General features: G+C 41.5%; 1 long non-coding RNA gene across 1 annotated transcript; it reads right to left on the reverse strand.

The window, feature by feature from the left end:
• Positions 1-1,052: 1,052 nt before the first annotated feature.
• Positions 1,053-23,996, reverse strand: LOC137546794 (uncharacterized). The gene is made up of 4 exons (XR_011026375.1): positions 23,918-23,996; positions 16,543-16,627; positions 7,607-7,634; positions 1,053-1,282 (listed from the first exon to the last, which is right to left on the reverse strand). It is a non-coding gene; the product is annotated as an uncharacterized lncRNA (long non-coding RNA).
• Between the last annotated feature and the right edge of the window lie 336 nt (positions 23,997-24,332).

A 24,332-nucleotide genomic window follows, 5' to 3' on the forward strand; every position in this document is an offset into this window, starting at 1 on the left:
CACAGCAGCTAGTAAGACTGCAGCTGATAAATTGCTAGTACACATTACAGAATGTGAGATAGGAGTAATTGTCATGGAAAGCCAACTCTTCTTTTTTTTCTACAGGTTTAGAAATATTGTTGTGTTGTATTCAATTTTGTTAACTTATTTACTACGATAAGATCTCTGCTTTTGGATGCTCTGTAAAGAAGATGATATCCTTAATTCCTGAAAGTCAGTTTACCAAATATATCGCAGAAGTCTATTTAGTACTTGAGAAGACAATTCTAGAATCAATTGAGATGCTATTATCAACACTTCAGGTAATGTTTATATAAAGTGGTGCATAATTCACAGCAGGATCTCATAAACATGACAAGGGATTATGTACATAATGCACCCTTCAGGTCAGCAAAAGTGTTACATAAATACATGTTTCTCTGCCAGTTGGAAGAAATGGCAATAAATTACGCGGATGTATTATTTATATCTAAAGCGAGCACGGCAATAAATATATCTTATTAATAAGAGGGGAGTTTAAATGGCACATTTATCTATGGTTTTATAGTCACTTTTCTTATGTTTTTCATATCCTTAAGCTGAAGAATTCAAAAACCTTGCATATGATTGGATCACAGAGCGCTCATCAGTCAGTCAGCGGCGGTGAGTGAGGGAGGCAGAGGCCAGCGGAGCAGCCGTAGCAGCCACCCCATGAGGCAAGTGGGAGCCTGGCGGCAGCAACCAGACCCCCCGAGTAAGAAAAGGGGGCAACGGTGGCAGAGCCTAAAGCACTGACCAGAGACAATTTAAAGAGACAGCAGGCCAGATCCAGGCGGGCACAGGAGGAGAGAGATCCTGTCAGGCCAGTTGAGTATAGGCCTTGCGCCAGCATCAAGCCACAGGTTGTGATCAGAGAAGGGCCAGAGTTCAGTGGAGGTTGTTTGAGAATAGTGACAGTTAACTCCAGCATACTGAATGGCATATTCTGATGAAGGTGGTGTGACTAAAATCTGATAAAGCCTTAAAGAAACAGTGACATTGTGATGATAATCAGTTCATTTATGCAATATAGTACTGAATTTCCAAAGAAACAGAGACTGTGGTCAAATATATTAAGTGTGAGTGAACTTTGTTACCGGAGAGTGAAAGACCTCTGACAGACCCCTCAGTGATATATAGCTCAGCCGCTAGCAGTGATCCTGACTCAGAGACATTTGCCTGTCAGCCTGCATCAGATCAGTTCATTTGTTCATCAGTTGATTTGTTCATCAGTTGATTTGTTCTTCAGTTATCTACTAAAAGCCTGATATGAGAAATGAACAAAAGTGTTATTTTTGTGTTACCAGAGTGCAAGGCATAAGAAAGAGAGAGAGAGCAAGAGCCTTTGAGATAAAGAGAACATGTCAGTGAAACATAACTAGATCTGTTAACCTGACAACAGTAAATGAGAAGATTGGTGGTGGAATCACCCCACTGCATCCAATGTTACTAAGAGAACTACAGTGAAAAGCAGAGTGACATCTGACAGAGAAAAGAGTCAACAAAGTCGGTAAACCAGTGTTACAATTACAGTAGTTAGAGCTTATTCAGTATACAGTATAGAGAGAGTTACTGGTGGGACAGCTGGGTGCATTGGTTAATTTTGTTTTTTAATGGTATTTTCCTTTTATTTCTCTAACCCCTTATTGGTTGATTTGATTATTTTTATTTTGTTATACTATTTTACTTGGGGATCTACATAAAAGAGAAATTGAGAGATACAGTAGATAGAGCAAATGTCTGAGAGATTTTCTGAGTAAAGTAAACATCATTTGGATGCCATATACCAACCAACAAACTGTGAAAGTTGCTTCAGTACCATATTAAAGAAGAACTCTACCCCCCGCCCCCCCCTTTAAGGTTTTGTTGAGCAATATAGCTTGGACATGGTATCAAGGGACTGAGACTGTATAGGAGCTGAATTGCTCAGTAGACCTGTCCCTACCCAAGCCCTATACCTCAGTAAATGGTACCGTGATCAAAAGTGTTGTATTAAAAAATGGTTGATGATTGTAGGAGAAGAAGATCTTTTGTAGCTCTATTTATGTATAAAAGTGTCTGTGTAACCTAACCTTTTTATCCTGCAGCTTCTAGCGGTGCACCGGCTGTGAAGAGGAGAAGATTGTATTTTTGCTCTGTGATGTGCAGGGAAAGTGGATATTTGTGTTGAGAGTTATACTGGTTGAGTGAAGTTACCACTTGACCATTGTTAAGGTCACAAATAAATCCTTGATATTCACATTTGAGTCAGTGTCTGGTGGAATCCTCTCAGCCAGGGCAGAACACAGAGGATAAAAAGGGTTACACTATCACTCCCCTATTGTGTTTGAAGCAGAGAGAAATAAGAAAAGGGGAAACATGGCAGTGACTGCAAGCCAGATAACTAGAAATAAAGGTGTTTGGGGCCCTGGGGCGCCTCTTAGGCTGGGGTCACACTTGCAGGGCCGTTTTCCCCTGCGTTTCCCACGTTTCCGTTGGGTTTTGCGGTCGCATCTAACGCGTGCATTTTTCCGCGTGCGTTTCCGTGTTTATGCGTTTGCATGGCATGTACTGCCATGCAACGTGCGGGAAAAAGCAGAAAACTGTGCGTTTAGAAAACGCAGAAAAAAACGCGAACGCAAACGCACACAAACGCATGCGGTACAGCGTTTCCTGTGCTAGGCTATTAATTTCAATAGCCTCGAAAATCGTGCGCGTTTTTCCGTTTGCGGCAAAACGCGCAAAAACGCATGTAGTGTGTTCCCTGCCTCAGTCTAATAGCAATCAGTGTGTAACGGCTGGAGTGGGAGGGATGGAGGGGGCGCACTTTGGTGTCTCAGCCTTGGGTGCTGGAGGACCTTGTCCCGGCTCTGCCCTTACTGTGCTAACTTTCTATTGTATGCATTTATATTCCTTAACTCTATAGGTCCCTTCATATCCAGCAGAACATCCTTTTCTAGGCAGTGGCCATCTTGCAAAGCTAATGCTGACATCATATCCTCCCTGACTCTTGTTTCCCCCCTCCCTTCTCTTGCTCATTGTGTATATTTACACATCCAATCACTGAGTCACCTCAGCCTTGCTTGTAAACACAAGTGACCAGCTAGGCAGGGAAATAAATGGAAGAGGAGGAATATATTATAGGTAAAAAGAACTGCCAGCATTCAAAAGAACTCTCAGCATTCAACTCTTTTCCCATTGAAATCAAGCAAAAAAAAAAATCTGATTTGCTGTTTATGGATCTGCCCCTTTTCAGAATTTGAATCCCAGTTCCCCAGTAAATGACTGTACCAGGTTTGATGCCTCTGCCATTAACAGTGTAAGAATGGCAGCAATTTAAATATTCCCCTTGAAAATCAATAGGTGAATAATTAATCCCAGTCACCCAGTGACCAACTGTACCAATTTTTAGAACCCTGTCATTAACAGTGCAAAAATGGCTGCCATTTAAATTTTCCCATTTAAAAATGTGGTTGTTGTTGGCTTTGCACACTTTCTCTAACCTTGACACACAGTCACTCAATCCCTAAGTTTGTGAGCTTTAGGGTCCTTGACCTCAATAATGTGAAAATGGAAACAGTTTATCAGTCAAACAAATCTGATTGGCTGTTTGTGGCTCTGCCCCCTTTATCAAATTTGAACCCCAGTCACCCAGTGACCAACTGTAGCAGGTTTGAGGCCTCTGCCATTAAAAGTGTAATAATAGCAGCAATTTAAATATTTCCCTTAAAAATCAATAGGTGAATACTAATCCCAGTCACTCAGTAACCAACTGTGCCAAGTTTAACCTTTCGGGGACCACAGACATTGAATCAACGTCCAGCAGGTGGTGCTGCCATTCTGACTGGACGTTGATTCAATGTCTGCGCAAAAGAAACATCCCGACGCGATCGTGCGCACCCGAGAGGGAAGATTAAGCTGTCATATGACAGCTGTCATCTCCCCTCAGTGATCAGCAGCCAGTGGCGGCCGGCAGGGGAAAAAAGAAGAGGATCCACTTACCTCCCTGCTGTTTCAGCGACGATCGGCGCCCCCTTCTGCTCTGGCCGTCTGACATCAGCGCCGAGTCCCGGCTTGATGACGTCATCAAGCCGTGACCCGACCTGAGCGTCATTTGGAGCGGAGATGCCGGCTGGAGAAAAAGGGGCTACTGCGGCTCATCGCTGGAGCCTGGAAGCTGAGTGATGGCTGCTGGTGCAAGGTGGGACACTTGCCACCATGGGGGGGACACTGCCCAGCCAGCCACAGATGAGATCCAGCCTCCTGACCCCCCCAAATGCACGCACCCACCTTTACCGCAAAATGCCTGGCCCTTAAGGGGGGTTAGGCGGCCGGTCCCGAAGTGGTTAAGAACCCTGCCAAAAACTGTGTAAAAATCGTTGCCATTCACATCTTCCCATTTAAAAATGTGGTTGTTGTTGGATTTGCTCATTTTTTCTATCCTTTTTACACACAGTCACTCAATTCCTAAGTTTGTGAGCTTTGCGGTCCTTGGCATCAATAATGTGAGAATGGAAGCAGTTTATCAGTCAAGCAAATCTGATTGACTGTTTGTGGCTCTGCCCCCTTTATCAAATTTGAACCCCAGTCCTCCAGTGACCAGGTAGCAGGTTTGAGGCCTCTGCCATTAACAGTGTAAGAATGGCAGCAATTGAAATACTCCCCTTGAAAATCAATAGGTGAATTTTGATTGGCTATTGTAGGCTACACCCACTTCCTGAATATTCATCCCAGTCACCCAGTGATCAACTGTGCCAAGTTTGAGTACCCTGCAATTAACAGCCCAACAATAGCTGCATTTTATATTTTCCCATTTAAATGAATGGCTGAAATTTGATTGGCTGTTTTATGTTCCGCCCACTTTCCCTGAATTTTTTAACCTCGTTCACCAAGTGACCAACAGTGCCAAGTTTGGGAACTCTGGTTTTATTACTTTGAAAATTTTGCCTTTTAAATTTCCTTATTGTTGTGAATGAGTGAAATCTGATTGGCTGTTTGTGGTTCTGCGGGGGGGGGGGGGGAGGCATGAGAACATATCTTCCTAGGTAGTAAGGGATCTATATACCAAGTTTCATTGAAATTATATCTTTGTATATAATTGTATCAGTGTGCAGCTTGTATAACATACAATTTTTGCTGTACCATAAAAATAACTCAACACACCGCCATTCATGTCTAAACCACAAACTAAAGCAGATACAGGACATATCTGATGACTGCTCACAAGGTACCACCTTATAGAGTATATCAAAAACAATATAATAAATACCACTTGACCAGCCAGGTGATGTGCAAATAAATCACCTAAGGGCTCGGGCACGAAAATATCTTCCTCTACTATTGGTGTACAGCTAGGTAGGCAATAAAGCCAGCACAGAGCTCCTGATAAAGCCAGAAATGTTTATTTGTTGCCCTTAGCAACCAATGTAAGCTCACACAGCAAATGCTGTGTGAAATGTAGGGAAAATTTCCATGGAATACCAATTTCTGAGTTCCTGACCGGAAATGGGCTGCCGCAGGGTTAATCTGAAATAAGCCTTGCAAATGGGTATTCCACAGAAATACCACATTAGCACACCTCGGAAATTATAGCCTAATTACAGTTTGGAAACACTGGACCGACCTCAGGCAGCAGAATTTTTCCATGTAAATTGGAAAACCACAGAAATTTTAGACCGATCACAAGACTCAGTAAAACTTGGTAGTATCCAAGTCTACAATTTTTCTACAATTTGGTCTACAATTTCCGTGGTATTCCCACTTCTGAGGTAAACCTCTGCATTCTGTGATTGGTCCAATACTACCAAGTACTTTCAAATTCCAAGTATTGTGATTGGCCTAAAATCTGAAACTTGGAAATACTTGGCTTTAATAAGACCAATCTAGTACTGATGACTATGGTCTTCCCTAATAATCATGGATTTACTGTTGCTAACTGAGCCTGTCTCTGAGGGACATGCTGTAATAGATAGCGGATATACCGCCGCAGAGACAAGCGGCATGGCGGCTATCTCCGCATATCAGCCAGCAGCCGCTGCCGCGCGGTTACATGCTGAGACTTTGCCTGGTCCTTCTATCGCTCACCGGTTAAGGGCTACGCATGCGCGAGCTGAGCGACAGGACCTTTATGCAGCTAGGAGAGGAGTCAGCTGACGCGCGGTCAGCTGATTCCAGCCAGCATCCGGATTGGCTGAGTGACTGGGGCGGCGCTGTGGAGCATGGTTGGGTATATATAGGACAGGCCTGTCAGTAGCTCCTCGTCTGCTGTTGCAAATGCTATCGTGTTAGCACTCAGACCCTAGTCAGATCCCAAAGTATGCTAGAACTGGCCGGAGCTGGGGACCCACACTTAGCCAGATTCTGTTGATAGCTTAAAGTACTAATTGCATTGTTTATTTGTTATGACTTTCTGCTTACTCTGACTATCCTCCTGTTTGTCGATTCTGTACCTCAGCCATCTGATTCACGTTGCCGACCCTGCTTGCTATTGACACTGAATCAGTCTTCCGTTTCTGTACTGTACCTGTCTGCTCGTTGCCTACTCTGCCTGTCTGACCTCGCTACCCGCACCAGTGGGCCTAGCCACTGGTGAGGGAAATTACTGTCTGTATCATCTACTCCTAGGCTGCAGTACTGTCTGTATCATCTACTCCTAGGCTGCAGTACTGTCTGTATCATCCACACCTAGACTACAGTACCGTCTGTATTACCAACTCCTAGGCTGCAGTACTGTCTGTATCATCTACTCCTAGGCTGCAGTACTGTCTGTATTGCCTACACTTAGGCTGCAGTACCTTCTGTATCAACTACGCCTAGGCTGCAATACAGTTCGTATCACCTGTTCCACAGGGGATCGTTAGTGCAGTACTAATTGTATTACTCCTCCTTGTGCTGTGCACCAAACACTACTAGGCTGCAGTACTACCTGAATCACCTGCTCCACAGGTGATCAGTTGTTCAGCTCTGGTTGTATTATCTTCTACTTGCGTTTGTGCTTCCAACACTCTTGGCTGCAACACGGTCTGACTCACCTGCCCAATAGTGAGCACCGGTTGCAGTACTGTCTGGGTCACCCGCTCCTCGGGTGAACCCGCTCATCCTAATTACTGTTACACCAAACACTATCTCACATTGGTAGTCTTGTATCTGGCTATACTAGCATTATTGGTGATTCTGCAGATCACCACATAATCAGGTATAGCATCTGTATTATTGGTCATACTGCAGATCACCAATAATCAGAAAATCTGTTAGCTGACACCAATCGTTACACATGCTATGTAAAATACACTACGTACACAGAATACAAAGAGTATCAACTGCCGAAATAAATTACATAGCTCAAAAGAGGCTTTCTGTGGTCCATGAAGCTTTTCTATTACCCAGTAGATTGAAATCCTTAGCTGTATACTTATCAAAGGTCAACTGAGGATTTTTATTCACGTAGGAAATTAAAAAAGAAAAGCTCTTTTATTTGAACAAAAGATACATTTATTTTCCTGAAAAATAATTATATTGTTAATATGAAATTTTATTAAGAGCAGGACTTCAATGGAGTAGAGTAATTGAATAAAGAAAGCCTTTTCATCTGAATAAAGGTATGACTGACCTCATTTATATGGCAACAAGTGCGCAGGCTGTTAAAAGAAGATAACAAAAAAATAGAAAATCAATAAACCGCAAATTAGAGTTTCTGAAAACAAATCAAACTACTTTTTTTGTCATATTATGGAACATATTAAATGAGATTTCTTGACAAGATCACTTTACTTTATTGAATTTATCCTATTACACTTGTATCTCTGGCACTCCAAGGAAAAGCACATCTGGATACTCTCCTCCAAATTAGCGCGTTTGACTCTTCTCAACGTAATAACATTATATACTTCCATCAAGCAGAGATAAAACATTCTGAAGGCACACACACTAGCCAGCCTCTTTGTTTTAGAGAATATGTGCTCAAATTGCTAGGCTCTGCTCACCTATCCTTCTTTGTTCTGATTTTTCCTTTCCAGAGATAAGAAGAAAATATAAACAATAGTTTATATGCATTAGCATAGCTTTCTGCATACGTGCTGCACTTATAGGCTGTATCCCTGCAAAGAAAAAAAAAAGGAGACCCAAGAGAAGGTAATGGGCATTCCCTGTGGTGTGTGCTTCTGGCATGAAAGAAGGAAAAACACACAAAGATGCTGAGCACTCTAGGCATTAAATAGCACAATGATAAGCCACTAACACTTTTGTGGGCCTCAGTCACATATACGGGTACAGCATAGCGGTATAGTGGAAATCCAGTAGCCTGGACTGCATGAGTAATGCACTGCAGAAAGCTAGAAACACTCCAACTCTAGAGTAGTCATCTGCAGTAATCAGCAAACTGACATGCCCATTTGTAATTTTGCTGTCAACAGAGCTTGAGAGGTTTTGTTTTTTATTTATTTTTTTGTTTTTGTACTTTTTTTTACATTCCTGTTGATCAATGTAAAAACTCAGACTATTCTTTTATCATCTGTAAAAATATAATTTTACTTTATCATAATTTCATGCTCTGTAATGGAAAAACCCAGACATATTCTTTCATATATGGCAAATGCGTTTTTATGAGTTTCTTACAGGAGGAGGAGGAATATAAAATAGATTTGATGCAGGTATAGCTCCTGTTGATGGCTGTGGTGCAAGTTTTACCCTCTTTTATTTAAAGCTCTCACAGGTCATTAGCGTTATCATTGCAGAGGTAATAGGCACAGATCCTGAGTTCTCCAGGCCCTTAACAAAACCACTGACAGCTAATACATTATTGTAAGCTGATTTGTGTCTTCAAAAATACTATTTGGGACTTTGAGAGGGCCTTGTTACTGGTATTCTTAACTAGGCTTTGTGTGACCTTATTCCTCTGTCCACAAAGTTAGGCATAGTATATTGATTTAGTGTCTTGACATGAGTGCCTGATTTATGATAGTGATTACATTGTTTTATGATGTTCCATGAAAATCCTGCATCACAAGAGAAATGGCATCAGTTCCCCTTTTTCTCTGCTCTTAGAGCCGATGGCATGTATAAAATGAAACCTGGCTGTGACAAAAATTAAGATCTAAAAAGTTGATAAGGAAAACTTTTTATAGCCTTAGGCTTTCAGATGTTAAAATTTCCACTACAAAAGCCTGATATGCGACAACCAAAAATGGATTTCTAGTTGGTTAAAGTAAGTTATAGCAATAACCTATGTATGTATCAAAAAATTATCAACAAAGTAGAACAATCGAATGCCATAATATGATGAAAATTGTTCGATTTGCAAATCACTTTATTATTCAAACTTTTGAGAGTTGCACAGATCAATTACTTTAAAGAGGCACTGTAGTGGCATTTAGTAAAATGCAGTCAATAATTCAGGTTACCCATTTTTACAGTAATATTCCAGGTTTTAGTATCAGAAACACTTATCTATAGTTCTGCCCTCCCATTGATGTTTATCCCAGGCTATTAAGCTATACAGGAATCTCCTCCCCGAGCATTCTGGAAGCCCAGGTATATTTTGTACTTGTCTTTCAGTTTTTTGTGCACATTTTTCTGCACGTGTTTTCTGAACATCATGTGCATTTGTATGCAGAAAAACATGCACATTTTTCCACAACAGCTAATTTCATTGATAGAGAAAATGTTCAGAATTATTTGCATAATATAATGTGCAGAAATAGAAAAGAATGCACACAAAAACAAAACTTCCGCAGAGATCACTTGACAGGGCTAAAGATGTTGCCACATGTGATAAATTTCAGAATGTAAATCAGGGAGAGGAAAGATTCTATAATGGGAAAACACTGACTAATAATGTATAAGTTAATATTACAAAAAACAAACAATTTAGTTTATTAAATTATTTTCACTACAGTTCCTCCTTAAGGGCTCAGACACACTATAAGAGCTTTTCTGAGTGCTTTTTGGCCTCCAGAGCTTTTTGAGAGCTTTTTAAAAAATGCTCACTTTGACTTACATTAAAATTGTGGTAAAATCATTAGATTTTAAAACAATCAAAATATTACCGCAATTTTAATGTAAGTCAATGGGAGTGTTTTTTAAAAAGCTCTGAAAAAGCTCTGGAGGCTAAAAAAACGTTCAGAAGAGCGCTTATAATGTGTCTGAGCTTCATGTTTGCACTTCTTGCATTTTTTTTAGCAATATACCATATTTGTTAATTGTTTTTTCAAGTATTCCTATTGCTTTGAGTAAGAGCACCTTATCCTATTGCTTTGAGTAAGAGCACCTTATCCTATTGCTTTGAGTAAGAGCACCTTATCCTATTGCTTTGAGTAGAGCACCTCATCCTATTGCTTTGACTAAGAGCACCTTATCCTATTGCTTTGAGTAAGAGCACCTCATCCTATTGCTTTGAGTAGAGCACCTTATCCTATTGCTTTGACTAAGAGCACCTTATCCTATTGCTTTGACTAAGAGCACCTTGTCCTATTGCTTTGAGTAAGAGCAGCGTATCCTATTGCTCTGAGTAGAGCACCTCCTCCTATTGCTTTGAGTAAGAGCACCTTATCCTATTGCTTTGAGTAAGAGCACCTTATCCTATTGCTTTGAGCAAGAGCACCCTATCCTATTGCTTTGAGTAAGAGCACCTTATCCTATTGCTTTGAGTAAGAGCACCTTATCCTATTGCTTTGAGTAAGAGCACCTTATCCTATTGCTTTGAGTAAGAGCACCTTATCCTATTGCTTTGAGTAGAGCACCTCATCCTATTGCTTTGAGTAAGAGCACCTTATCCTATTGCTTTGAGTAAGAGCACCTTATCCTATTGCTTTGAGTAAGAGCACCTTATCCTATTGCTTTGAGTAGAGCACCTCATCCTATTGCTTTGAGTTAGTGCACCTTATCTGCATATGTATTCTGGGCAGGGATTTAACGTATTAGAGGCAGAGGATCAACAGGGCAACTTGGGAATTAGCATTGTTTAAAGTGGATCTGAGGTGACGTTTTGTATCTTTGAAAAATGTAACCCTTTGATATACCTATTAGGGCAATATTCCCCCCAAAAAGTGTTTTCTTAAGTTCTTTTTTACTTTATTTCCTTATAATTTAATAAGCCATGCTCCCTCTCCTCCAACGCCTCGGCGTTCTTGAGTCCCATGCCGCACATACTGATGTGAAGTTAGTCTAAGCAGGCGGAGGCTTTTGATAAAGGAGGAGGAGGAGGCGTTCCCAGCCAGGAGCAGCTGAACTCGCGCGATGCTTGTGTGAGTTCAGCACTTATCATCATCAGGGTCAGTGACAGGCAGCAGAGAAATAGTGGAGGTGGGGGAGGAGAAAAGCAGGAGTGCATGAGCCACCCGTCTTGCAGAAATCAGCTGGCAGTGCTATGTAGGGACTGTGCGGTACCTTTCTCCTGCACTGTGGCAGGGTGTCACACACGCTTTGGCTCTGCTCTCCTTCCATTGTGTACCATGTCTGTGCACTGCACTCTGCTGCCGCTCTCCAATCACAGTGCAGTGTCCCTGACCACGTGGTCCCTCCTGTTGACAGCTCCGGGAAGCGCGAGATTCCCTGGCTTGCTACTGTAAGAGGTGAGTCTTTTATTTACTTTAGTGCAGTGCTAATGCCTGGCATTGAGAGCAGTCACTAGGCAGAAGCATAAAGGCTCCCCTGACATAGAGACACCTTGGCATAGAGAGTCCGTACTGTACTTTGCATCACAGGCTTCAGCCTTTCACAGCCTCCCACGGTGAGAAACAAAAGCTGGCTGTTACTGTGCAGGGGGGCTGGAGCACGTGTTGCTGACAGGCTAAAGAGAGCTCTTGGGGGTGGGGGATGCATCTCAGAGATCATGGTGATGCATTCCTGAATGATAGTCAGGCATGAAAGGAGTGCTGTAAGTTTCCTGAAGCTGAATGTTTGCTGCAGCCAGTGTATCTGGCTCTCTGCTGCTTACTTGTTTCTTTCTCTCTCTTTTCCTCTTTCTCGCCATATCTACCTCTTACCTGTCCATTTCCCCCTCCTGTCTGCCTTGTAAGCCTGGGGTGTGTGTGCAAGTTCTGTGTATGAGATTGTGTGTGTGTGTGTTGGTGTATAAGTTGGGAGGGGGGGGTTGTGTAAGTTCTGTGTATAAGATTGTGTGTGTGGGTGTGTGTGTATAAGTCGGGGGGGTTGTGTAAGTTCTGTGTATGAGAGTGTGTGTGTGGGTGTGTGTGTATAAGTTGGGGAGGGAAGTTGTATAAGTTCTGTGTATGAGATTGTGTGTGTGTGTGTGGTTGTGTATAAGTTGTGTGTGAGGGGGTTGTGTAAGTTCTGTGTATGAGATTGTGTGTGTGGGGGAGGTGTGTATAAGTTGTGTGTGGAGGGAGGGTGTAAGTTCTGTGTTTGAGATTATGTGTGTGTTTTGGAGTCTTGTATAACTTCTGTGCATGAGGTTGGGTATGTACGTACATATATATGTGGAGACATTCACACTGCAGGGCCCACTGCTGTCGGTCATTTAGGGGGGTAAGCTGCACTGATTTGAGATCTGTTATTGCATATCATGTGGGGACTTTTGAGCGAAGGGGCCCAACGATGTCAGTCATTTAGGGGGGTCAGACGTGCTGAGATGAGGTCTGATGTCATTGCATATCATGTGGTGACATTTGCGCTAAGGGACCCACTTCTGTCACTTATATAAGTGGGTCAGCCATGCTGATATGAGTTCTGATGTCATTGCATATCATGTGGTGACAATTGCACCAATGGGCCCACTGCTGTTGGTCATTTAGGGGGGTCAGCTGCACTGATTTGAGGTCTGTTATTGTATATCATGTGGAGTTCTAATCACTACCATAGTCTTATGTCTATGTATCGTAGTCTAGGGCCAATTTTAGGGGCAATCCAATTTACTTATCTGTATGTTTTTGGGATGTGGGAGGAAACCAGAGTGCCCGGAGGAAACCCACACAGACTTGGAGAGAACATACAAACTCCTTGCAGATGTAGACCTGGCTGGGATTCAAACTGGGGGCCCAGTGCTGCAAGGCGAGAGTGCTTGCCACCATGCTGCCCACACCCTTACACCGAATGCATCAGGTGACTGGGTGCAACAGCAGTTACAAAGCTCTGCTGAGATGGACTGGTTCAGAAAAAATCTGCTGCCATCATAACACAAATTACAAATAAGCAATAAATCATGTCACTGCAGAGTAATACTTTTATCTTATTACAATTTAAAAAAATATAGTTTTATAAATTAAATTGGGTTTGAATACAAGGGTTTCACTCTTTCCTTGAATATAGCTGTGATACTCCAGAAACTGTTGTATCTGCAGTTATGCCTCTCCTTCCACAGGTCGTGTTCCAGTAGATTTAGCTACTTTACTCAAATGACAGCCCCAGCACACACTGAGCATGCCTGAGATTTCAGAGGCAAGGGGGCGGAGAGGGGAGGAGGGAGGAGGAGATGAGACAGGCTGAGGGCTGGAGATGCAAAGCAGCTTTGCTTGTGTGTAATATGACAAACAAAACATGGCTGCCCTCATTGTATCACAGGAAGAAATAATCATATACTGTTGAAGCTGTTTGTAGATAGATTTTCTGTGTAAACCATCTAAACTTTAGATATAAACTTTAGATAACATATATAGACAAGTTACTTGCTAGAGTTAGTTTTTCATCTCGGATCTGCTTTCAGAGAATCTCATCATGGCAGCCTACATATCCCTCAGACTACACTGTCCCTTTTAACACCCTTATATTTCTTTTTTGGAGCAGCAATATGAAGTCCAGTTTCAATAGCCAACAGTAAGGCATAGGCAGTGGGAGATGGTGGAACAGAGCTCACCTTTAGAAAATTAATTTTATATTTTCATTACAGAATTGTCTGTGTTCCAAGTATGCAGAAATTAGCCATACGTTTCTGCTACTACAACATACTACAAATATTAACCATGATCAAGGCATTGAAGCAGCTAAATACTATCTGGAGAAAGAGGATGGAATGCAAGGGGAAAAATTATTTCTGGCATAAAGGGGTGTTTTGCAGACAGCACAAAGGCTGTGCGATGGGGGCAAACTTTGCCCCTAGTCTGGCAAACATGTTTATGGGGAAATGGGAAGAGCAAGTAATACAGGATGTTACGGAAAGGAAAAATAAAGAATGGGTTTGTTTTATAGATGACCTATTTATAGTTTGGGGGGGAGGGGAGGGTGAACTGGATACATTTATTAGAGAGGATATCAAGAGGAGGAGTTGGATAAACAAATATATGAGATTAGTCAGAGGGATAGAAATGATCTTATTTTGGGGGGAGGGAATAATGGGGATGATGGGGATCAACAGATGGCTATAATAACAGATTACAATTCCCAATACAGTAACTGGGAGAGAATAATTAAAAAACATTGGGGCATTTTGGGCACAGATCACGTACTAAGGGGCATCAATCATTCCAAGCCATCCAAGGTCCATTTACAGAAGGGTGCCAAACTTAAGGAACCTTATGGTGCCTAGCTGTGTGGACCCCCCCCAAAAGACAAGACAGACTGCAGGGTTGGCAGGAAAAGGGCTTCTTTCCATGCCGTAAGTGTAAGGCATGCAGAGAAGCCACCCCAGTAAGAACTAAGGAGGTAGTATCCCTTTCCAATGGTAGACGATTTCAAATAAATCAGTTCATAACTTGTAATGATAAATATGTGATCTATATGTTATGGTGTACATGTGGGTACCAATATATTGGACGCACAACTAGGCAATTAAAGGAAAGGATGGGGGAACACACAAGGAATGTTCAGAAAGGGAGAGTAAATCATAGTGTCCCTGTACATTTTGGGGAGACTCATGGATGTGACTCCAAACAAATGTAATTTTGTGCTATAAAGAAAATAAAACCTGCATGGAGGGGAACAGATATTCTTAGAAAAATATCCCAGGAAGAAACTAGATACATATACGAAGTTGGAACGATGAGACCAGAGGGTCTAAACATAGACATTGATGTGGTCTGTTTTTTTGGGAGACACGTGATGTAAAATGTTGTTTCATGCAAATTGTTGTTTTCTTGCAAAATGTATTTGTAGTCGATGAAGCAATAGATTAGGAAAAGGTAGATTAATGGTCAGGCGGTATGTTGTATGAGGGAGATATATACTGGAGGAAGGGGTAGATATTCATTGTATGTGTGGGGATTTCTCATGCAATTTTATGTAAAACGAGATCTCACCATTCGCAACTCTGTTGGGCTCTGATAGATCCCGTACGTTGGGCAAGGATATAATTAACGGTAGAGGTGGTAGGTTAGCCCAACATGCGGGATTGCATATTTATATATAAGTTTTGTGATTTTAATTGCGGCGAATGTTATCCAGCGCGGGTAGTAGAAGAAACGTATGGCTAATTAATATGCACAAGAATAGGAAAGCTCTATTGGCCTAAGGGAAGGGAAGGGGAGGGAGTTAGAAGTTAAAGCACTCCAAGCCAATCAGGGCCCCAGCTCCTGATGAGTCACTGATGTGACGAAACTAGTAGGGCGGGACCCAGGAAGTGGCGTGGAGTGTGAGAGCGGTGGGCAGACGCCGAGACGGATGGACGGCTGAGAGTGCGGCGGCCAGACCTAGCAGTTGTTAGTGTCACCAGAGAGCCCACCAGAGGCCACCGATACGGGGGATAGACCGTTAAAACTCGTGCTGGATGTTTTACCAAGGAATTTGTAAGTGCAATAAATTTTAGATGTTTATTTTAAAAACTGTATTACGCCTGCGCAGTACAGCCCGGAGGACGTCCGATGACGTCAGCGCGCCCGCGTGGGACGCAGAAGTGCCGGGCCTTGGAGCGCAGAAGAGCCCGACCTGGCAGCCGGCCTGGCCAGGTCGAGTCAGCCACCGGAGACCACCGGGAGCCTGCGGAGCGGCGGCGAGGGCACCTCCTGCCTGCCACGGGCTGGAGGAAGCCCCAGGTAAGTGGAAATTGATTTTTATTTTTTCACTACCCTCCCTGAACCTTCCCTTTAAGTATGCAGAAATGGTAACTGATATCACCGTGGTTCCCAAGTGGGATTTTTATGGACAGTGGACACTGGTATTTGTTGACTAGTCTCCTGCTGAAAGGGATGCGATCTGTGTGGCTGCTTGTTGCTGTAGATTACTTTCAAGATGAAGTTGAGAAGATTAGTAATGAAGAAAGAAGAGTATTGAATTACAGCAAGGAACAAACATTTTATTTTAAAATGGGTGAAAAGGTTTTTGATTTGAAATAAGTTTATTCTCTTTTATTCTTCTATTATTTTTTTATTTTTATTTATGCAGGCACACAGGGGCTTATTCACAAACCTTTTATTTCAAATTATCTCACCTTACTTATTAACTCACAATTGATCTCTCTTTAAATCTAGAGTTAAACTAGATAAGGGGAGATAAAACATGAGATGAGAAAATTCAACAGAAAATTTTGTGAATGAGCCCCACAATCCCCCCGCCCCACCCCCCAAAAACATATTCACTTGAAAGGGAGAGAAGTGTTTTTTTTCATTGAAATAAGGGTTCTAGACATGCTTTGCAGTCAATATCAATGAGAAATGTTGTTACCTGTAGATTTTTGTAAAGTGGGAGGAACCCCTCTCCCGGAGACACAGGGAAAGCATACATACTCCATGCATATGGTATCCTGAACCTGAAATTTTAGAACTACAAGGTAAGAGTACTATCCATTAAATTAAAATGAGTAAAAATGAGTAAATATGCTGCAACTAGTTGCATAAAGTAAACTTGATACGGAATAACCAGAGGAACTTTACTTACCTGGGGCTTCTACCACCCCCTGTAGTCTGTCTGCTCCCTTTGTGTCCTCCCAATCTGATTATTTGTGCTACTGTAATCCCCCGTTAAAAACTGTGCATCCACTGTCCCGGCCCCGCTCCTCCTTGATCACACTCCTAAGGGCGGGAGCAATCTGTGCATACGTAGTTTGTTCAGACTTGTAAATGTGTATGTGTAGCGCAACAGGAGCACAGTAGCCCCTGGGTCACTGACTTTTATTTGGCTACAGCAGCACAATAGGTAAGACCTTTAGGACCGGGGGAGGCGGCAGGCTACAGGGGGCTGGAAGAAGCACCAGTGAAAATCTTGTTGTCACTCCTTGTTGAAAGGAAACTTGATGTCTATATAATTTACAATGTGGTTTTGCCATTTGTTAATTCATTTTTAAAATATATAATTTACAAACAGAAGGTCATCATCAGTGTATAGCGATGTATACATAATGCTTATAAATTGGTAACAGGATTCTGCCAAATACAATTTATGACAGTGTTATGTATCATATATTAAAGCCTACCTACATTTATTATTATCTTCTTGTAAATAACCTTCCAGATGAAGTATAGTTATATAATAAAACAATTGCCTTATGACAAGGTTAACTAGCTATTCTAAAGCATCTCTGTATTCGCTATTAGTATCTGGTAAATAAACTTGCAGATGGGATAGCTACCCAACAACACAATCACATACTGAAAATCATGATGAGACTCTGATATTAATTCAAACCAAATAATATATCCTATCAACAGGAAATTCTGTGTCTCCAGCTGTAATGTGTGTCTATTCCAATAAATACTGCAAATCGCAGCTGCAGTGGCATGGCTAACAATATGTGATATGACAGTCTGTGAGGGCTTTGAAAATGCTCTTGTGCTTATAAAGATTCAACCGCCTGTATTGTCAGGGTCACCTGCTGCCTATACACTTCTGGGGAGAGTAATATGACCAAATGATCAGTCTCTGGAGACCGTGTAGGACATGGATGGAAGAACCTGATGAAACAGTCATTTTCAGACATTATTAATAATTTATGTAGTGCTCTCAAATTTCACAATGCTTCACAGAGTACAGCTAACAACTCATGTCCCTAAATGTCCCTTAGAGGGCATCAATGCAAAATAGGCATGGGGGAAAAATGGGTGTGAAATCTCTGTAATACCTCCGTACACTAATTTTCACTTGAACCCTTCCCTATCTATTCCTAACCCCAACCAAGTGTACACGCAAAAAGGGCTCCTGGTAATTTGGTCACCCAAAATAGCTGCTTGTAGAATTTACTGATATTGTACTATTTTGCAGTGTGAATTCCGATAGTAAAATATCTGTAAATGATACCGATATTTTACTACAGCTAAACCTAAGTTCTCACACAGACCCCTTCCTCTACCAATGCTTAATCCTAACCACTCCATCTCCGATACCTAACCCTAACCATCATTCCTGCCTATGTCTAACCCTAACCAACCCCCACCAATGCCTAGCTTTAACCCCCCTCGCCTAAACCTTAACAACCCCTCTACCACTGCTTTATCTTAACTGGTCCTTCCTGCCACAAACCAGCCACAAAAAATGAAAAATATCGGGCACCATGGAGGTTTTACTAATATCTATTATTGCATGGCTAATTGGCTACACATAGCAGAAAGTATTGCAATTCCTCCTATAAACCTGGATTAATTGGAGTAATCTGAATTTTTCTGTCAGAGAAAACCAAGACAAGAAGATAAACAAGCTAAAGCTAAATCTAAAATGATGTTTCATAAAATTCTTGTATAGATCTGTTTTCTGTTTCCTCATTTTATTACTGTTTTCTCAACAAAGATTACATTTCATCTGAAAGCGATGTCCATATAGGTTTCCAAATGCAAAACAGAACGCAACACGTGCTGCATTAGGAAGTATTCTTCCAAATGCTTTCCTAGTAGAAAACACTATTTGTTCTGGGTTGGTGGATAATGGTATAATATTTTAATATGTTAAGCTACAAAGCCTTGCCTTGTGAACACATAAATGTATACTGGGATTTTCTGCTTGGTATAGTTCATCATTTAAAGAGACTCTGTAACAACATTTTCAGCCTTATTTATTTTATCCTATAAGTTTCTATACCTGTTCTAATGTGGTCTGGATTACTGCAGTCTTTTCTAGCTGCACTGTCTCTGTAATATATCTAATCTTCTTGTCTTTGTCAAGCTTTGTCGACCCAGGGAGGAATGGGCTGCCTCTGTTGTAATGAATACAAGTAATGCACACCCCCTGCAGGCTCAGCGTCTCTGCTCTCAGTTTCAGCTTGTCTGATGCAGTTTGTGAGGCTGAGGGGGGGAGGGAGCTGCCTGTCACATGCTGAAAAACTGTGAGAATCCCAGACTGGAGTGCAGTAAAAACTTGTAGTATAATGTTTGTAAACACTGCCTAAAACTGGCAATTAAAAAGCCAGGTTAACGGCGGGGAGCGGCGGAAAGGGCAAAGAGGGATCCAGGAGATCACAGTGACTCGATTGGTATGTTTTTTTTATTGTACAAATCGGACAGTACATATTCTCTTTAAGGTGCTATTTTTCCTGCTGCTGCAGAACAGCACCTATGCAAATCTGGCACCTAATAAACTAAAAAATGTAAGCCTAACAATTTTAAACTAATATGAAAGCAGCACTGAACCAGCTGTTGTACCTGCACGGAGCAAAGTGGAGAAAGGCCAGTGGCAAAAGGCCATTCAAAAAGAGAATCTTACCAGTGCATAGTGACACAGGGCCCTTGTGTGTTGCAAATGATGATGTATTCCCCTCAAAATGAATGAAAAACATGAGCCTGAACTAGGGCATTAAACACATGTCCCCCGTTACTATGATCATGCAGATGCACAACCAATAATATTGTCTCTCTGTAGATCTGTCTAACTATGCCATGCTGCATGATCAGGAGGCTCAACACTGAATGGAAAAAAAAACTTGAATAAAACTCATACTGTATATAAAGTAATATAGGTATAACTTTAGTTTTTAGTTACTGAAACTGACGTAATTATGCTAAAATTCATATGATGATGTGTTTGGGACCATGCTATATGCCAACAGTGCATATTGAGGCAAGAGAAATGAAACATGGTGGGGTCACATGGTGTCATAATGAAGAGCACTTATACCTTGTAGTACTGGGTCACTGGTTCAAATGTTGGGCAGGACACTGTATGGGGATTGTATGCTCGTCCCATGTGGTTTTTTTTCCCAGGAACACCGGTTTCCACCCTACAAAATTGGTCTTCCACTATAACTGTGGCTTTGACTTGATTAGGTAGGAATTAGATCGTAAGATTGTAAATTCCCCTAGGGGTTGCTAGTGACATGATTATGTGTTCCATAAAGTTCTGTGGAAGATGTCAGCTCTTTATAAATACACAATAATAATTTGATACTACATTCTGGTGTCTAATATCTGTCTCAATAGTGTTTTATTGCTTGTGAGTGTCAAGGAACCCATCTTCAGTTAATTACAGCCTCCACCATGATCCTTTACTATCCCTTTGGTATGACAGGTATGAGTGACGCTCCGCTGCTGCTACGACTGCTAGAGTAGCAGCAGCAGAACGTCATCCCTGAACTAATTCCAGCAACAACACAGGTCCTCACTCCTCTCTGCCTCATAGCTGCACATCGGGCAGCTTATCTCCTTGCAGCTCTTATCTCTGCATGTTACATGACAGCCATTGGAAGCTACAAAGAGAAAGGCTGCATGGTTTCGATCCAGAGAGGGATAAGGTCCTATCCCCTGGAAATAGGTAAGGTACGATGCTCTGCTGCCTCTGCTCTGCATACAATTCACAGCAGGATTAGCCCCCGCCCCTTCCCCTTATGGGAGTGCACAGCACTGAGGGTAGTGAGTTTGATAGGGAGTTGAGTTATGCCCCCGGAGGCTGGTGCTCCCAAAAGCTCGTGTCTTTCTTGCCTCAGTCCAGCCCAGCCTTGCTCTAATGGGTCTATAGGTTGTTTTACTGCCAGAACCCATTACATAGCAATGCAATTACAGAAAATAAACCATTTCTAACCATAACCATAAGGATGGAAGAAGCAGTTTTATCTGTTTTCATATAAACCATTTTAAAAGTTAAAAAATAAAGTTTGTTCGCAAATTTACTTTTCAGTTCTGGCAGATGCTGAGAGCTGCTGCATGAGGATGCTAGCTTAAAACATTATTACTAGGGAATAAAAATCGCTCACACAAGTTCCAAACACAGATATGATGATGAATATCTTTGTGTGATAAATCAAAACACGGCTCAAAATATAGAGCTGACAGACAGAAACAAAGTCTACATATTACTGCTGGACTCTTTGTTAACAGTGTGTTATCATACATAAAATACATGACCTCTGTGCCCCCAGTCATCATCTCTGTTCTCTGGACAGCAGGGCCACAAAAGGTTTTCAGCTTGTTTAAAACCCCTAGTGTGCTCATTATATTAGCAATCTATCTACGCTACTGAATAACATATTATTTATTCAAGCTTATCCATCAAATTTTGAAAAGTATTAATACGGTATTGAGAGATCATTTAAGGAGGTATCTCAACAATGTAAAGTAGAATGTAATGCATTATTTAGGATACCCAGTTTTAAGGAAATTATCTTGGTTTCAGCATCAGAAACACTTTCAATATGTACAGTGGCTTGCAAAAGTATTCGGCCTCCTTGAAGTTTTCCACATTTTGTAATATTAAAGCCACAAACATGAATCAATTTTATTGGAATTCCACGTGAAAGACCAATACAAAGTGGTGTACACGTGAGAAGTGGAATGTTGTGGAAACATTTTTGTACAAATAAATAACTGCAAAGTGAGGTGTGCGTAATTATTCAGCCCCCTGAGTCAATACTTTGTAGAACCACCTTTTGCTGCAATTACAGCTGCCAGTCTTTTAGGGTATGTCTCTACCAGCGTTGCACATCTAGAGACTGAAATCCTTCCCCATTCTTCTTTGCAAAACAGCTCCAGCTCAGTCAGATTAGATGGACAGCGTTTGTGAACAGCAGTTTTCAGATCTTGCCACAGATTCTCGATTGGATTTAGATCTGGACTTTAGCTGGGCCATTCTAACACATGGATATATTTTGTTTTAAACCATTCCATTGTTGCCCTGGTTTTATGTTTAGGGTCGTTGTCCTGCTAGAAGGTGAACCTCCGCCCCAGTCTCAAGTCTTTTGCAGACTCCAAGAGGTTTCCTTCCAAGATTGCCCTGCATTTGGCTCCATCCATCTTACCATCAACTCTGACCAACTTCCCTGTCCCTGCTGAAGAGAAGCACCCCCAGAGCATGATGCTGCCACCACCATATTTGACAGTGGGGATGGTGTGTTAAGAGTGATGTGCAGTGTTAGTTTTCCTCCACACATAGCGTTTTGCATTTTGGCCAAAAAGTTTAATTTTGGTCTCATCTGACCAGAGAGCCTTCTTCCACATTTTTGCTGTGGCCCCCACATGGCTTGTGGCAAACTGCAAACGGGACTTCTTATGCTTTTCTGTTAAAAATGGCTTTCAACTTGCCACTCTTCCATAAAGGCCAACTTTGTGCAGTGCACAACTAATAGTTGTCCTATGGACAGATTCCCCCACCTGAGCTGTAGATCTCTGCAGCTCGTCCAGAGTCACCATGGGCCTCTTGACTGCATTTCTGATCAGCGCTCTCCTTGTTTGGCCTGTGAGTTTAGGTGGATGGCCTTGTCTTGGTAGGTTTACAGTTGTGCCATACTCCTTCCATTTCTGAATTATCGTTTGAACAGTGCTCCGTGGGATGTTCAAGGCTTTGGAAATATTTTTGTAGCCTAAGCCTGCTTTAAATTTCTCAATAACCTTATCCCTGACCTGTCTGGTGTGTTCTTTGGACTTCATGGTGTTGTTGCTTCCAATATTCTCTTAGACAACCTCTGAGGCTGTCACAGAGCAGCTGTATTTGTACAGTACTGACATTAGATTACACACAGGTGCACTCTACTTAGTCATTAGCACTCATCAGGCAATGTCTATGGGCAACTGACTGCACTCAGACCAAAAGGGGCTGAATAATTACGCACACCCCACTTTGCAGTTATTTATTTCTAAAAAATGTTTGGAATAATGTATGATTTTCATTCCACTTCTCACGTGTACACCACTTTGTATTGGTCTTTCATGTGAAATTCCAATACAATTGATTCATGTTTGTGGCAGTAATGTGACAAAATGTGGAAAACTTCAATACTTTTGCAACCCACTGTATATATTGCTGTATGTTTATGCTTAGCCTAGGCTACGGTGTGACAGCATTCTACCCCAAAGCACTCTAGGAGATCAGATGTTGTTCTTGCTCACTTAACAACAAATAAACATTGCTTAGTGATGCACCTCACCAGCAGTATAGGCTGAGGCCCACTAGATATCACAAATTACTTTCTAAAACGTTATTGTTTTGAGAATGATTTTAACATTGCACAACCAGTTTCCACTGCGATTTCAAAGAATTTTGGAATTAAATCACTCGCAAAATGCTGCAGGTGCTGCAATTGTGATTTTGGCAAATCGCAATCACTCCAGGGGAATCACCACCGTAGGCTTGTATTGCCCCAGATATAAGAATGTAAATCAGAAAGATTTCACAATGGGCAAAGCTTGACCAAACACATTATAGAGTTATACTATAAAAAGAAAGCAATTTTATTAATTTAGTTATATTCATTAAAATTCCTTTTTAAGTTACAATCTGATAACAGTCTGATGTGGCAAGCAAATGATTACTCCTCAACTAGAAAACAATCAGGTAGTAGCAAGCAATATACTTGTTTACCTGGCTCAATCTTTATCATATTTCAGCAGAAAACTGCTCAAGTATCGATCAAACCATTGCTGGATGCATCTGTTAATCCTTCCTGCCCCTCTCATTTTACTCTTTTCAAATGGGCAATTATGATTATATTATACTGGTGAGATAAAATTATACCAATGTTTGACTACAACAAAAACTAAACCTATTCTCAACCGGAACCCTCTTTCTACCTACTGTATACCTAACCTTAAAGTGAACCTCAGGACTAAAAATCTACTCAGCAGAACTGAAAAGGCTTGGTGTTTAAGTCTTTAACAGTTTCACAGCATCAGAACTTTGTTTTTCTTACCAAAGCATCATTTTTAGCTGCATTCTTAGCTAAGCTTCACCCATCAAAAAAAAACTGCTTAGGCTTTTTTCCCTGATGCTGTGCAAAGCATGATGGGATTCCCTATGTTGTTATTCATGTTGCCTAGCAACTCGGAGGGCTGATCAGCACACAGGACAGTTGGAACTGTGTCTCATGCTCCCTGTCACCTCCTTTCAACCAAAGAGATGGCTGTCCTCATGACATCAAACATTTGCCTGTTCTTTTAAAAAAGAGATTATATGACCTATCTATTTTAATTAACGTAAGTAACTGATGTAACTTAATGACAGTATGTTTGTTTAGGCTGAAGCTCCTCTTTAACCACCCCCTTGCTGATGCCTAATCCTACATCTCTTCCCTCCCTGCCTATTCTTAAGACCCCTAAGGCCTAACC

This window comes from Hyperolius riggenbachi, chromosome 1 (genome assembly GCF_040937935.1).
Source record: "Hyperolius riggenbachi isolate aHypRig1 chromosome 1, aHypRig1.pri, whole genome shotgun sequence".
Lineage (NCBI taxonomy): Eukaryota > Metazoa > Chordata > Amphibia > Anura > Hyperoliidae > Hyperolius > Hyperolius riggenbachi.